The sequence below is a fragment of the Condylura cristata genome, unplaced genomic scaffold (genome assembly GCF_000260355.1).
Source record: "Condylura cristata isolate star-nosed mole 26May11 unplaced genomic scaffold, ConCri1.0 scaffold00014, whole genome shotgun sequence".
NCBI lineage: Eukaryota > Metazoa > Chordata > Mammalia > Eulipotyphla > Talpidae > Condylura > Condylura cristata.
Genome location: NW_004567115.1, coordinates 39,144,287 through 39,159,523, shown reverse-complemented (window position 1 = coordinate 39,159,523; position 15,237 = coordinate 39,144,287).

Sequence of the window (15,237 nt, the reverse complement as noted above, 5' to 3'; positions counted from 1 at the left end):
CTTGGTCCTGGACTGGTTGAAACAGACGTGGATGAGAGACCGTGGGGAGGGTGACAGTGGCAGCTGTTATCTTGATTTTGATTTTGCTCTTTTCCTCCCAGACTTGTCTGGTTGTTTCTGACCCTTTTCCATGGGTCCCACCAGAAATGCCTGAGACTTGTGGCAGGTTTTGGGCCTCAGTGTCCGTGCTTTGGGCTAACCTCCTTTGGTTGGCATCTCCCCACAGGGGGGCGGGTACTTCCGGTACTGACTGGAAACTTCATTCTTTGTCTTTTCTTTATTGTGTAGCAGGGTGGTCCCCAGGGAAAGGGGAGCCCCACCCAAAGGAGGGTGGAGCTCAGTGGAGAGGAGTCTGGAGAGGAAGAAAGCAGGATGGAGGCCAGAAGATGAGCAGAGGGAGGCTCATGGAGCAGAGACGTGAAGAAACGGCTCCTGTTTCCTGGCCCCGGACTGGTTAAAACAAATATGGGTGAGAGACCCGTGGGGAGGTTGACTATGGCAGCATTTATCCTGATTTTGAATTTGTTCTTTTCCTCCCAGACTCTCTGGCCATTTCTGACCCTTTTCTATGGGTCCCGGCCAGAAGGTGCTTTAAACTTGTGGCCGGCTTTCAGGCCTTGCTCTGGGCCAATCCCTTTTGAGTGGAATTTTACCCATAAAAGGAGGAGTAACTTTGGGTGTTTGATTTAGAAATTATATTCTTTGTCTTTTCTGTATTGCGCACTCATTGTATTAAAGCTCTTTTCCATTAAAGGTCTTATATGTTTTGTCTTGATGCAGCAGAAGGCAGAACCCATTTAGAGTAGGCAGGTTTGGGGGTTCAGAGGTACCTCTCCCTGCCCTATAACAATTGCACACAAGTTGTATTAAAGCTTCCTTCCACTAAAGATCTGAGACACTAGAGTATGTTTTGTTTTAATGTGGTATATGGCAGAACCTATTTAGAATGGGCAAGTTTGGGGATTTGGGGGTGCCCATTTCCTGCTCTGCAAGAAGGGTTTTGCTAGCTGGGAGGAACTGAGCTTTCTGAGTAGGCAGCAGTAAGAAATGAACCCCCCCACTTAAAAGTTTCATACTTGGATGACTGGAAGAATTTTCCATAGATGAGCTTCTGGCTCCACACATTTCAAACAATGTTTTCTTCCACTCCAGTTTGCTCCCAGTGCTGGTGTAAGTTGTTCTGTGACTGTGTGTGCACATTTCTCTTCTGACACTGGGCCAATCTAGAGGGAGTATTCCTGGAAGTCATTCTTCATCAGGATCCTTATTAATAACAAATATTTGTGATTTTGTCAGCAAACCACAAAAACATATCCATTTAACCCAAAATAAACATATCTCCAACCCAAACGTCATTAAAGCAAATACAAAAACTACCAGAGTCACCTCTAAACTAACACAAGGAAAATAGAAACAGCAAATGTCAGAGTGGAAAAAAAACAGTAACCTTAATTCATTGCTTAAGTGTCTTACTTTTATAACTTTCCCCAGTTTCATTGAAAAATAGTTGACATGCATCATTGCATAAATTTAAGGCATGGAGCATTGCAAAATGATGATCATAATAACTTCAGCTAATATCCTTCTCATTTAGATACAAGTAAAAGAATCTGAAGAAGAAAAGAAAAAAAGGGGGTAACTTCTATCTTTGATGAGCTCCCTTGGCCTCTCTCTTCTAACAGAAGTAGTAACCAAGTACTCTACGTGTCATAAGTCTAGTGTTAGATGTGACCATACTGTGCTTTACATCCTTATTTAATACTTACGTGCTTAACTTATATCTGAAGCATGTACCTCTTGCCCACTTTCCTCCAATTTTTGCAAATTTTATAAACACATAACCATTCAAGTATATACTAAGGACCTTCACAGGGATTTTCAAGAGGCAGAGCAAGTCAGTGACCCTAAAATTTAAGCTCAAGAGCAGTTCAAGAAATGCTAGCAGCAGACAGAGAGAGTTACAGCAAACACACCCTCCCTTGATGGCACTGCTGGCCCTACATCAGTTCCCAGAACTCCAGGACTTACAGATTACCTGAGGAATAGTGGTGGGAGAGGAGGAATCCTAAAATTCAGGCTAGCCAAGACAAGCCACCAAGTGAACAGAGGGCTATCAAATGAAAAAAAAAAAAATTGAATTGCAGAACAAGGAAATCTACTTTTGCCTTGAGATTCATAATTTGTTCCAGTTGTAGTGGGGCGAGAGTGTCCCCTGCAAATTCGTATCTACATAGAACTCCAAAACCTATTTGAACATAGGGCCTTTGCAAATGCAGTTGGTCAAGGATCTTGAGCTAACACACCCTGATTTTAGAATGGATCTTACATTCAATGACAGATGACTTCATAAGAGAAAACACAGAGACACAGAGATGGTCACGGGCAGACAGGCAGAGACAGGTTAAGGAGCACTAGAAGGTGAAAGAGACAAGGCAGGAATCTTCTAGAGTCTTCAGAGAGAGAGCATAGCTCTGCTGATACCTTGACTTTGGATGCAGCCTACAGAAGTGTAGTAGAATAAATGTCTGTTATTTGAAACCACCAAGTTTGTGGTGATTTGTTACAATAGTTGTTGGAAAAAATGCACCTGTGAAGCTGTTCCCACTACATTTGAAATGGAAGAAAGAAGAGTTAGCAACATGATTTGTCTGTTCTACACACAGAGTCTCTTCCTGGCTTACCAATGGACACCTGATCTCTAATATACACTCACCTTTGACCCAGCAGGCTCATGCTCACATATTTACCCTAATGAAACCAAAGCTGGCGTTGACACAAAACCTAGAATGTAAATGTTTAAAATCCTTCATCATCACCACCCCAAAGTGGAAACAAGCTCAGTGTTTTTTGAAGGGGACCAACTTGTGCTACCACAAAATAAGCCACTTGGACAGAAGAATTCTTTTAAGCTATGGGTCACTGAGAATCAACATATGAAATGGAGCTTTCCTTATCTAAGAGCCAAAACTTCTGAGAGTAGAGGGCAGCCATAAATCCCCTGCCCTGGCTTGATGGCCACAGAGAGACCAAGATGGGCCGCCTGAAAAACTGTACTAAATAACCCTTATCTTCCTTAAGTTTCCTCCTTTTATCTACTTTTCCTGTAATTTACCACCCCAAGAAGCTCAGAACACTCTTCCTTTGTCTTGTCACTTATCCAAATTTATTATCCTTTTACTAGAATGTCACATAAGGGCTCTTGGGGATTTTCATCTCCCCTTAGGTAGTCAGTGCAGTTTGCTGGGCTCCAGCCACTGACTAAGGAGGGCAAAGGGAAGAGCTTCCCTCCCCCTTCACTGTCTAGATGAACAAACCACATGCACCCACATGGTGGAATATTACCATGACAACAGAAACGCATGAACTTGGGACACACGCGACTGCATGGCGGCATGTCAGATACATTGTATGACAGGAAAGAAGATTGTTCATAGGACATCCTGGAACAGAAGAACCTCCTAAGGGCAAATGATGACAATAGGCAGAATGAAGAAAAAGTTTTACATCATGATTATAGGGATGGCTACATGGCTTGTTCTTATCAAAACTCATAGAATCAAGTATATTGAAAAGGCCAATTTTACTGCATGTAAATTAAATTTCAATCATTATTTTCAAATGAGGATAAAATGGCACAGAATGGATTTCAAACAGGTTTTTTTTTTAAAAATGCTTGGTCATATCCCTGAGTTTTTGCGGTTGAACATAGTTTGGAATTGGGGTGTGGAGTCATGGAGTTCAACATTCAGGTAATTACATCAGGATCTGTCATTTTTTTAATTTATTCCATACATATTTAGTAAGCGCATACCATATACAGTGTTCTAAACGCTGGGGGTTATATGAGCAAATGAAGATCAAAAATAAGAGACTTAATTCTTTCAGTTGAAAAGAGGTTACCCCCTTCTCCCCATTCTTTCAAAATTTCTTTCTCTGTCCTCTTCAAATGTAGGTACATCATTGAATGGCTAAATAAGCCTTTGCCCTCTTACAGCCCAAGAATTCTTCTCCAGGACTTAAGAGCCATCTCTTTGAACTGCAGTCACCATGGGAGGTAATGTTCACTCTCCCAGTTCCTGAGAGGGGCGGCCTGAACTTGAGCTGTTTCCTGACCCCAGCTGGATCTACAGAATGAATGATTTGTGTCCACTTGGCTCTATCAAAGAGTGAACTTCCTTTCTGTCTTTGCCACATCTTCACTGGACGCCCACAGCAGCATCACATTCTGCCTTTTTATTCAATCATAAATGATTTTCTTCCTCTTCTCCCTTTGTGGACATATTTTCTGAAAGCGAGATTTGTTTCTAATTCTTTTTCCAACAGCCAAACAGCAGTTAACAAAGAACAAGTTTTTTCCATTGGTTGAAGGAGCTAGGGAATGGGAATAGAAAAAAGGCAATAAAAAATAAGTAATTTCCATTGTATCTTGATTATAAAACCATAGTTACTATTGCTCTGGAGAAAAGGCAGGGAAGAGGGTCAGGAAATGTGTTGGGGTGGGGACTTGTAGTTCTTAAGACAAAGTCAAAGAAGACATCAATGTGAAATGGAAATTTAAGCAAAACCTGAAGGAGATGAGGAAGAGAACCACGTGGCTCACCAGGAAAGAATGTTTCTGGGCAAAGGGGACAGCAATTCTAAAGCCCTTAAGGGAGTACACACTCTCCCAGTAAATCCCTGGAACAGAGTGTGTGATCTGTGGGAACTTGTCCCAACTCTATAGATTGTTTCATCTGAGCCCACTTTCCTATGTATTGAGTGGAAGCATTTGCTCAAGAGGGAAAAAAGATTTCCCCCACTCAAAACTCGGATTCCAAGTGACAAATCCATGGTCTTCTTTGAGACTGCTACCTGCTGATCTGCCCATCTAACGCACTCCCCATACTCATGAACCTAAGATCGTCCTTTCTCCATCCACTCATAGTAGGTAGAGGAATCTGTCCTTAGCTTATGTTTTTATTTGCCCTTAGCTCTGCTCTAGTGATTCCATTTGGTCACAACTGCTCTAAAGAGAACCAGTAATCTCATTTGTTGGAAATCATCTGTCTCCTCCTCCCTAAATAGCTCACGCAAGCAGCTTCACAACAAGCCTGTGTCCCCAGTGCTGAGATGCCACTTGTAAAATACAATAGCAGTTGAACCGAAGGAAACCTTTCTGTAAAAGGAAGGAAGTAAGGAAGGAAAGAAGTAAGACAAATTGGAAAGAAAGGAGGGAAGAGGTTACAAGGTGACGATTGCTTTCCTATATGCCAACAACAAGCAAGTGGAATGTGAAATTAAAAATACAATACCAGGGTCCCTCCCTGGTGGCACAATGGGTTAAAGCACAACACTATGAAGCTCTCCACAGCCACTGCAGCATGAGTTCCATCCCCAGGCAGGGAGGTGACCCACATAGCAGAGCAGACCTCTCCTGACCTGCCTACTGTTCCCCTCAGCTGGATATTTTAGTCAATCTGCCTGTCCTGCTCCCCTTTCTGTCTTTGGTGAATCTTCTCACCTTCCCGCACCTCTGGCATGTATACCAGTTCTGTATGCATAAATAAATAAATCTTAAAAAAATACCATTTATATCAGCACCCCCCTTAGGCCTTAGGCATGAATTTAATAAAATATTTACAAGGTCTACATGTGGAAAACTATACAATTCTGATAACAAATGTCAAAGAGGAAAAAAAATGGAGAGCTTTTCCATGTTCATGTGAGGAAGATTTACTATCTCCTTATTGTTGATTCATCCTAATTTACACATTCAATGCAACCCCAATAAAAATTCTAGCAAGTTTTTTATGAATATCGATAAAATAGTTCTAAAGTTTATACAAAGAAGCACAAGGTCCAGTATAGCCAACACAATATTGGGGAAAAAAATAATAAATTCAGAGGACTAACACTGTCTGATTTCAAGACTTACTACAAAGCTACAATTGAGAGAGTGTGATTGAGATGAAGGTACCGATGAATAGGCCAATGGAACAGACTAGAGCCCGGATACAGACCCCCATATGCATAGCTCACTGATCTTTGATAAAGGAGCAAGAGCATCCCATGGAGTAAAGAGAATACTCCCAACAAAAGGTGCTGCAAAACTGAATTCTCACATTTACAAAATAAAGATACTAGAATTTACACACTTCACAATTATATGCTGATTTTGTTACCAGAGTTTAAGTCTAGCTTATTTCACAATCAGAGGTTCACTGTTCTTCCAATAATTAGGTATTCATAGCTTTATGGGAACCTACTTTTCAGCTGTGCTAATGAGCTTAGCCTCTTCAGCACTCTTGGGTTGACCACATGTTAGGACGCCATGATAAAGAACTCTAGAAGTTGGCTAGTGTTTCCTTTCTGTTTTAAATGAAAAGTTTGTTTTTCCCTTTTAAAAGGTAAACAGTACGTGGTTTCAACTGAAACACACTGGTAAATATTGTTGGATTTTGGAGCCTGGATAACAGTTTTGAATTTTGTAGAAAAATGATCACACTGATTTCCTCTAGTTTTGAAAAGTTTTTGTGTGCTTGCTTTAGTTATTGAGGTCACACAAATTTACAGGCTTTAGGAGCACAACTTCACACCTCTGCAGTGTATGATAGCCCTCTGTGTCTAGCACTGAAGTCCTAAGAATCAACCAACATCCACTTGGCAGCCCCTCCCCCCACCCACATCTTTCCAGTAACCACCCTTTCATTGTCGAATCTAAGGTTGCTATTTTTGCTTGTTTATTGTTTGCTTCGTTTCTTCAAATCACATGTCTGAGAGAAATCACCCTGTATTTGTCTTTCTCTTTTTGATTTCCTTCCTGAGTATTTCCATACACAATGGAATACTACTCAACTTCTAAAGAAAGGGAATCTTGCAATGTGTCATAATATGGATGGACCTTGAAATGAATTTGGTGAGCATTGTAAAATTTATCTTTTACTCTCTGAGATGGGCTAACTTGCCACTACCAGGCAGTCCTATGCATTCACAGTGACATGTATGTATTTCAGTACAGTAAAGCAGTGTCATCTTCACGAAGACATCATCAGGAACAATTAGGGACACAAATCTAAATTAACAGTATTTGATATCCCGAATGCAAGTAATGAAACAGAAGTAGCAAAGTGGATGAAAAAATACTTCTGGGCCTTACCTGGTGGTGCAACCAGTTAGGACGCAGCACTGCAAGCTAGACGCACACGCTTCAGTGTGAGTTTGATCCCTGCCCCTGAGGTGACCCACACGGCTCAGCAGACCTCTTCTGACCTTCCTGCTGCTCTCCTCAGCAGTGTACTACTTCAGTTAGCCTGTTCTGCTCCCCACTCTGTCTCTGATGAATCCTCTCACCGCCCCTGCACCTCTGGCCTGTACCCCAGTTCTGTATGCACAAATAAATCTTTAAAAAAATATTTCTACACCGGATAAATTTGTGTGACAACGGTCATTGTCAACCAGTCAGGCACCTTAATCCTCTCCCCAGCAACTGGCAAATATTTCTGACAGTGTGTGTATTACACCCATTTCACCAGTGTTGACATATGAAAACATACAGTCTTAAAAGGGAGGAAATATGGCAGTTTTCAAAAATCATGAGGCCTTGAGAATTCCTTTTATCCCACAGAGCTGGAGCAGTGCCCACCAGATAAGGTCTCATGTCCACCTTACACTGCTCATCCACCCAGCTCTCTGTCCATTTCCAGCTGTTGAGATAACAGAATTCGAGTTTGGAGGGGAAAACCCTATCTTACAAGAAAGATGGAGACAATAGTTTTGTTTATTTCAAATTGCCTCCCTGGACTACTATTGAGCTTATCTCTTCTAGATTAGACGTCATTTCCTGAAGGCTCATAGGAAAATGTGTATTTTCATGGCTATGCAATGACATGAAAACTTTCTTTTCTGAGCCTGGAACCTCATTTGAAATAGTATGGCTGTTGTGAAACATCCACTCACATCCGATAAAGGAATTGGGTTTAATCCTATAATAGTATTTTGCAATTTTGTGTGTCCAAATGTGGTTATTTTTGATTTGGGTATTTTTTCTTTCATTTTAATAAGGGTATAAAGCAAACAACATTTGAATCACGGTTACAAGTTCATACACAGCAAGTTCCCTCCCTTCCTGTTTTACCAATGAGCTTTACCTTGCTGTTCCTGGGAAAAAGAAAACAAAATGCCGAGCTTTAATGAAAAGAGTAAGTGCCCCAGTTTGCAGATAGGCCTCGAACAAACGGGGCCAAGCCAAGCTAAGCCAACATACAGCTATCTGGAACAAATGTACACACAGTTCAAGGAGCTCCTTGTGGGGGCTCGGGGCCCTCTTACTCAGTCGACCCAGGTGAGCATGACTGTGTTTGCGTGCCACCCGGGTGGGGGTGCTGCAACTCAACTTCCAGTGGGAGTGTAAGGCGGCTTCTCCACACTAACATGTGGTTCTTGGACAGCAGCCGAGTATCTAATTCTTCAAGTCAATTCAGCTCAATCAGGGCACTGTAGCTTCTTGAAGGGAGCATCCGAATCACATTGTAAGGGCTCAGTCTCCACTTTAGACCATCCTCCACTTCAGACGCCAGTCACAAGCTCAGGCTACACCCTGTGCTTCTGACCAACTGGCTATAAATTGGAGATTCCCAGGACCCCCTTCTAGAGCAAATCGGAGAATTTTAGGAAACCCATTCACACTCGAGGTCACCAGAGTATCACAAAATACATCATTCAGGAGTAGCTAGATAGCAGAGGCGCTTAAAGGGACAGAGGAAAGGTATGGAATTTCCTTGCTCTCTCCGGGTGGAAATCTCAGGGTTTTGTTTTTTTGTTTTGTTTTGTTTTTTGGTGTTTTTTTTTTTAAGATTTATTTATTTGTGCATACAGAACTGGGGCACAGGCCAGAGGCTCAGGGGCAGTGAGAGGCTTCACCAGAGACAGAATGGGGGACAGAACAGGCAGATGGATAAAGTACACTGCCTAGGGTATCAGGGGGAGGTCAGGAGAGGTCTGCCACGCCACGTGGATTACCTCTGGGGTGGGGATCGAACTCATGCTGAAGTGGCTTTAGCTTCTCAGTGCTGTGCTTTAACCCGCTGTGCCATCAGGGAGGGCCCGGAAATCTCTAGTTTTAACAATCTCTAGTTTTAACAAGCCTAAAGCTCTTTGTAATGGGCTTTGTAGAGGCTCCATTATATAGACAAAGCCAGCAAACTCACTGGCCATCGGCAATCAAACAACCTCCAGTCCCTTTCTGTTCCCCAGAAGTTAGGTGATAGAAGTGGAAGATGCCAGCTTCTAGTCAAATAGTTGTTTCCCCTGGTAACCAACACCTGTTCTTAGATGCTTCCCCTAGAGTGACTTTCATTACCACCTCAGGAAACCCTTTATCACTCTCAACACTCACGCAATTCCAAGGATCTGAGGAGTTGTGAGCTGGAACTGTGGATGATAAGCATACATGCATGAAAAATATATTTTAGCATCTCAATGACTGAAATGCATAGCTCTCTTGTCAATCATAATATCACACTCTGTACAGTAGCCAGATACCCTGCTGGGTGCCAGCAGCCTTGCAGACTGCAGGGGGCCCTAAGACGAAGCAAAGGGGACTGTAGGTTTCTGCCTGCACAGGTTTCTGCGCCCTTGCACAAGCTTGCTGTGCAGGAAAGAGCAACATCTCTGTGGGGGCCCTCGGAAACCTTTCCTTTCATTTCTAGTCATGGAATCCTGCACTCAGCACACGGGCTTTCTCATACATCCTACTTATTTGGGCTGACTTCTTTTATGGGGAAAGTCTCATTTTCCATTACCAACTGACTCTGCCTGGTATGTTTGGAGAGACTGGACTTTTCCATCCACTGGTGGGGCTTAGGCTCATTAACAGTGCATTCCTGCCAAAACCTTCCACAAGGGCCTCACCATTGCAAATAGAAAGAATTCAATGAGAGGAAGACATTGGATCTAAAAAGAGCCATCTCTGCTTCATCATGGTGTCAAAACACATCTTAGTGTCTGCCTGTGTTTAATGGCCATCTTCAAACCGATCTTCTTTAAATAATAACTAATTTGTAAATAGCTGTTGATCCTTCTTTAGCAGATTATTGTCTACAATGTGTTTGTGGTCAGTGGTATTGCCACAGACCCTTGTTGGATGCTAAGTGTCTATAAACGTTTGGGCATTTTCATTATCAACTTCCTTGAAAATCGAAGATAGTTATCATCTTTTCTTAAGCTTCTACTTTTGAAATAAACATGGTTGCTAAAATCATTTTGTGTAAATGAAGAAAATAATTACTATTGGGCCCTCCCTGGTGGCACAATGAGTTAAAGCGCAGCACTATGAAACTAGATGCAGTCGCTTCAGCATGAGTTCTTTCCCCGGCCAGGGAGCTGACCCACATGGTGCGGCAGACCTCTCCTGTCTTGCCTGCTGCTCCCCTCAGCAGTATACTTCATGAACGTGCCTGTTCTGCTCCCCACTCTCTCTCTGGTGAATCCTCTCACCACCCCACACCTCTGGCATGTACCCCAGTTCTGTATACATAAATAAATCTTTTAAAAATAATTACCATCAAACTGAATCCTGTGAGTATACCCATACAATAAATGACAAAACCATGGCAAGTGTATCCAGGGTGCTCTGTATATGTTTAATGGAAAGTGCTCAGCTTTTATTTTCTGCACATATTTCATGTCCAATAAATCTTTCATTTGCCTTGTTTTCCACCTTGCAGAATGGTGGTGCAATGACATTATCTAAGGCCATAGCCCAGACCATGCAGCAAGGCTGACCAGCACATCAAGCAGCCTGCAGAAGCAGCATCAAATACCTCCCCCAGCAAGCCTGGAGCCTCAGCTATCTCTCCCTAGACACTTGAATCTGAAAGCATATTTTATTGGTAAGTATCTCACATACTCTCCTTAAAGGAGGATGTTAGTTATGCGGGGTGTGGAAAGGCTGCAGGATGCATGTGAAAGTGAGAACTCTTTTCACTGCGCTCATTCTCACACTAGGAGATAAGAGCATGGGGAGTCTACAATAAAATCAAGGCTGCCTAACTTATGCAGGTCAATTTAATATGAACATTTAATTTAATATGAATCAATGATTCATTTTTCAAACTGACTATACTTGGAAAATCTATTTGAATATATATTCAATATTGAATGCTCATTCAAATCATTGAGAAACAACGGGGCAATAAGAAATAAGTGTCAATAAATAGAGTGCAGATTTCCTTGCTGTAGTAGCTAAGACATGGGAAACAACATTAATGCCCCCAAGGAGATGACTGGATCAAGGAAATGTGGTGTATATACACCGTGGAATACTACTCAGCAATCAAAAAGATAAACTCATGTCATTTGTGCAACAACATGGATAGAGCTGAAAAGGACTATGCTCGATAAAATAAGTCAGGAGAAAATGAAAAATATCAGATCATTCACTTGTAGGAGAAATACAGGGAAACTGAACAACGGATCAGAAAAAAGACAAAACTTTTAGGCAGATTATAGATATGAGGCATTACAGCAAAGGAGGGGGAGGGGTAAAAGCAGGGGCAGGAAGAGCACAAGGGACTGTGGTGATGGATCATGGATGGTGCGGTGGGGGGAGAATTGTGGGGATGACACCACGGGGCAGAATCAAATATCGTACAAAAATGAACACCTATGTAAGAAAATATTAAAGTTGAAAATAAAAGATGCCTCTGAGGAAGTAGAGTGAGGGGGGTAGGGGTAGCAGTTTATAGGCCCCAGCCCTGCTCGAAGGACACTCACACCCTGGAGGGCAGCCAGGAGTCCTTGTGACTCAAGCAAGGCGGCTCCTGCCACCATCAGGGGCTCCAGATGGGCACATCTTTGGGCAAGTTTGCCCTCCCAGAACCCCATTCCTGACACTTTCCTGGCTCTTTATCAGCTCCACTGTCAACCAGTTCATGCAAACAGATGTCCAGGAAGGGAGTAGTCTTGCCTCACCTGGACACATGTCCAGGCTCTGAGCCATGCAGGCTGTCTCTTCTCATCTGTGAGTTGGGATGACATTCCGGGGTGAGGTAGGAATGTAGCAGGAAAGCCCAACCTCCTCACAAGGAAAAAATTCATCTCATTCAGTATGGGGTGTCAGCTAAGATTCTCCAGGGTGATCATTTCACAATATATACAAATATTAAATGTATATACTTAAAACGAATAGGTGTCAGTTATACCTCAAAAAAAAAAAACATTTAAAAATAGAAAGTTCAAAAGCCTAGTAGTTAGTGGGATAAGTATGTGGAAAAATACTTAGTGTCAAATTTGCTGAACCAAAGTATCATGATTCCATGAACCTGATGAGAATGATAGTGCAAATGGGTTCACAATGAAAATGATCTGGCTCGCTCGGTATGAAGCAGATTAGAAATACCTCCTAACCAAAAGTTCATTTCATTCCACAGGATAGTTTTAGAAAGCATTAAAAATTTTGGTTGTCTGAGCCCTCCCTGGTGGTGCAACGGGTTATAGCGCAGCACTATGAAGCTGTTACTGCCACTGTAGCACAAGTTCAACCCCAGGCCAGGGAGGTGACCACATAGCGCGGCAGACCTCTCCTGACCCGCCCACTGCTCCCCTCAGCTGTGTGCTTCGTCAGTCTGCCTGTTCTGCGCCCTGCTCTGTCTCTGGTGAATCCTCGCATCCCTGGCACTCAGGCCTGTTCTGTATGTATAAATAAACAAATCTTGAAATAAATAAAGGCCACTAGCTCCAGCTACATAGGGGCCACATATTTGAACTCTGGGACCACCCTCACCCGGGGGGAAATTCTTGAATTAAGATAAATCTGCCAGAAGGGTAAACTGGGAACAGTTTATAGACATTAGCTAGTTTCTATCCAGCTGACACGGCTGATAAAACGGAGTGGCTTCAAGGCACCTCCTACGTTCACAGCACCCCACTTAATTCTTACAACATTTGGCATGTAAGGTGTTAATACCCACATTTTATAAACAAACCGCGTCTCACAGCATCCAAAGTCATCAGCAAGTGAGAACAGGGCTCAGTTTATCTGATTTCAGAAACATACTCCGTCCCTACTACATAATACTCCTTCATGTGTACACGTGCGACCGTTCTCTGGCGACTCTTACCTTGGAGATGTCCTTTCCTTCCTTCGCCAGCATGCTCGGTCCAGGTATATGGGTGTCCTGCCCCAGTACCCTCTTCCCTGCCCCACACCCCAGCTGGTGTGCCTCCCTGTTGCAGAGGCTGGAAATCTAGAACCCAATCTCCCCAATGTTTGGCAGTCAGGCTTCTCAGCCTCAATTAGGTCCAACTAATGATATGCACTTGTCTGAGATTTGCGAGTCAGACCTGAAGCAGATGCCACGTGGGACAGACCTACCATCACTAGCACATGTGGCTGTGGAAAGCCTGGGACTTTCTGGGTGTCTCATTGTTCACTCCCTCACCAATGAGTATCGACAGACACGGGTGGCGACAGGGACTTTCTGATTCTGGGATTTCAACAAGAGCCGCCTCTTCTCACGGCACTTCCAGATTCCCACCCTCCGAGGTGTGGCTGGGGTGGAATCAAGCCTCAGTGGATGCGGCATTCTACTCAACAATGTTGTAAACACCTGCCTGGCTCCAGCCAATGCCTTCCTCCTTAAAATAGCCAGCGTGCGGTTTCTGCTTCCTGCAACCGAACCCCGCTGATACGCTCTGTTTTCCTTCTCTCCCACTAACTGCTGGTCTTTGCAACTGTCACCGCTTCGATTGCTCCCTTAAGTTTTTTAATGGAAACCTTGAATATCTCTGACACTCCCTAGCCGTCACCCAGCTTTTATTTTTCTCCATAGTGTTTACTGTCACTTAAAGATAACTCACTAGTCGTATATACACCCCTACTAGAATTTAAGCTCCACATGAACAAGGTCTTTGTTTCATTCACTTCTGTACAGCGCTCTAACAGTACCAGCAAGCAGGGGAACTCGCTGAGGTTGAATGAATCAATCTACTTTGCTTAACAGAACACTTCTACTTCTAAATACATCTATTAGAAATAGACTCATCAACAACATACCCTTGGCCACGTCTCCTTGTGAAGCATTCACCTGAGTTTAGAGAATCCTCAAAGAACACAAAATGGACATTTGTTCTCTGGAGCTTAACAATAAATTTAGGGTGATCCACTCCTCTTTGTCAGCCTGAAACTTCTAGCACAAAAGTCCCTGATAGGCAACCATTTTGGTCCTGGGCTTGCCAAAGAAAGGCATCTCTAATTTCATAATTTAAATTAATCTTGCAAATAAAGGCCTGTAAACATGAATTTGTTAAACCAGCCTGTGGTTTCCTTCCTTCATCATAGCCCCGTGTTGCAATGATCTTTAAAGCCATCAGGTGAAATTCAAGCAATAGCTTTGGGTTGTATTTTAAAGTTTTATTAAAATCCACACGGCCCATACCCTGAATATACGACAGCTTAATATGGGAAGTACCCCGTGTTTCATAGTTGAATTAGAAACACTACATGAGAGCTTTACCAGAGAAGAGCTGCTACAGCCTGAAGGTGCTGGAATCTGTAGGGAAGGCAGGAGAAGTCCAAATTTATACACTTGCTGGGAGTCCAGAGCATGAACCCTTGTAGAGAGTAAAGATCTGCATTAATTCTACAAGAGAATGAGGGTTAGTCACCACCAACCCTAAGGAATTCACCCCCCCTTGGCCTGCTAACATTATCCTGAAACTCCAGACCACACAGGCAAGGATAACTTGTGAATGCAAAATGCTGACATCAGAACTGGAGTAAGAGAGAATTTGGAGAATAAGAGCATTCTCAGCTTTGTTGGGGTGGATGCAACATCTTGGGTATTCTCTTTCCCCGGTGATTCATGCGGATGGATGTTTGGGGTTTTAGATGTGAAAACATTTTCTCAACCGAAACTGAAACTTAATGCTCTCACACTGGAATATTTTTTTTGCACCTGCAAAAACAGTGGTGTTACTAAAATCGACTGTTTTCTCAGTGGGTTGGTTGCACATGATGGTGGTGTTTTGCTCCAGCGATGTGTGTAAGGGGTTAACTGAGTGGCAGTTACACAACCTCAGCACAATACATTCCACAGAGCCAGCCCTCTCTGTTGGAACATGTTTATAAAGCAGATACAGAGAAACTGACCAAACCTCCAAAGGGCAGTGCGCTTGGAGGAACAGAACACAGGCTGCTTCTCTTTTAAGAAACTGGTCAAAAGACTCCAGAAAACGCTTTTTAAAGATGGTGTAAATAGT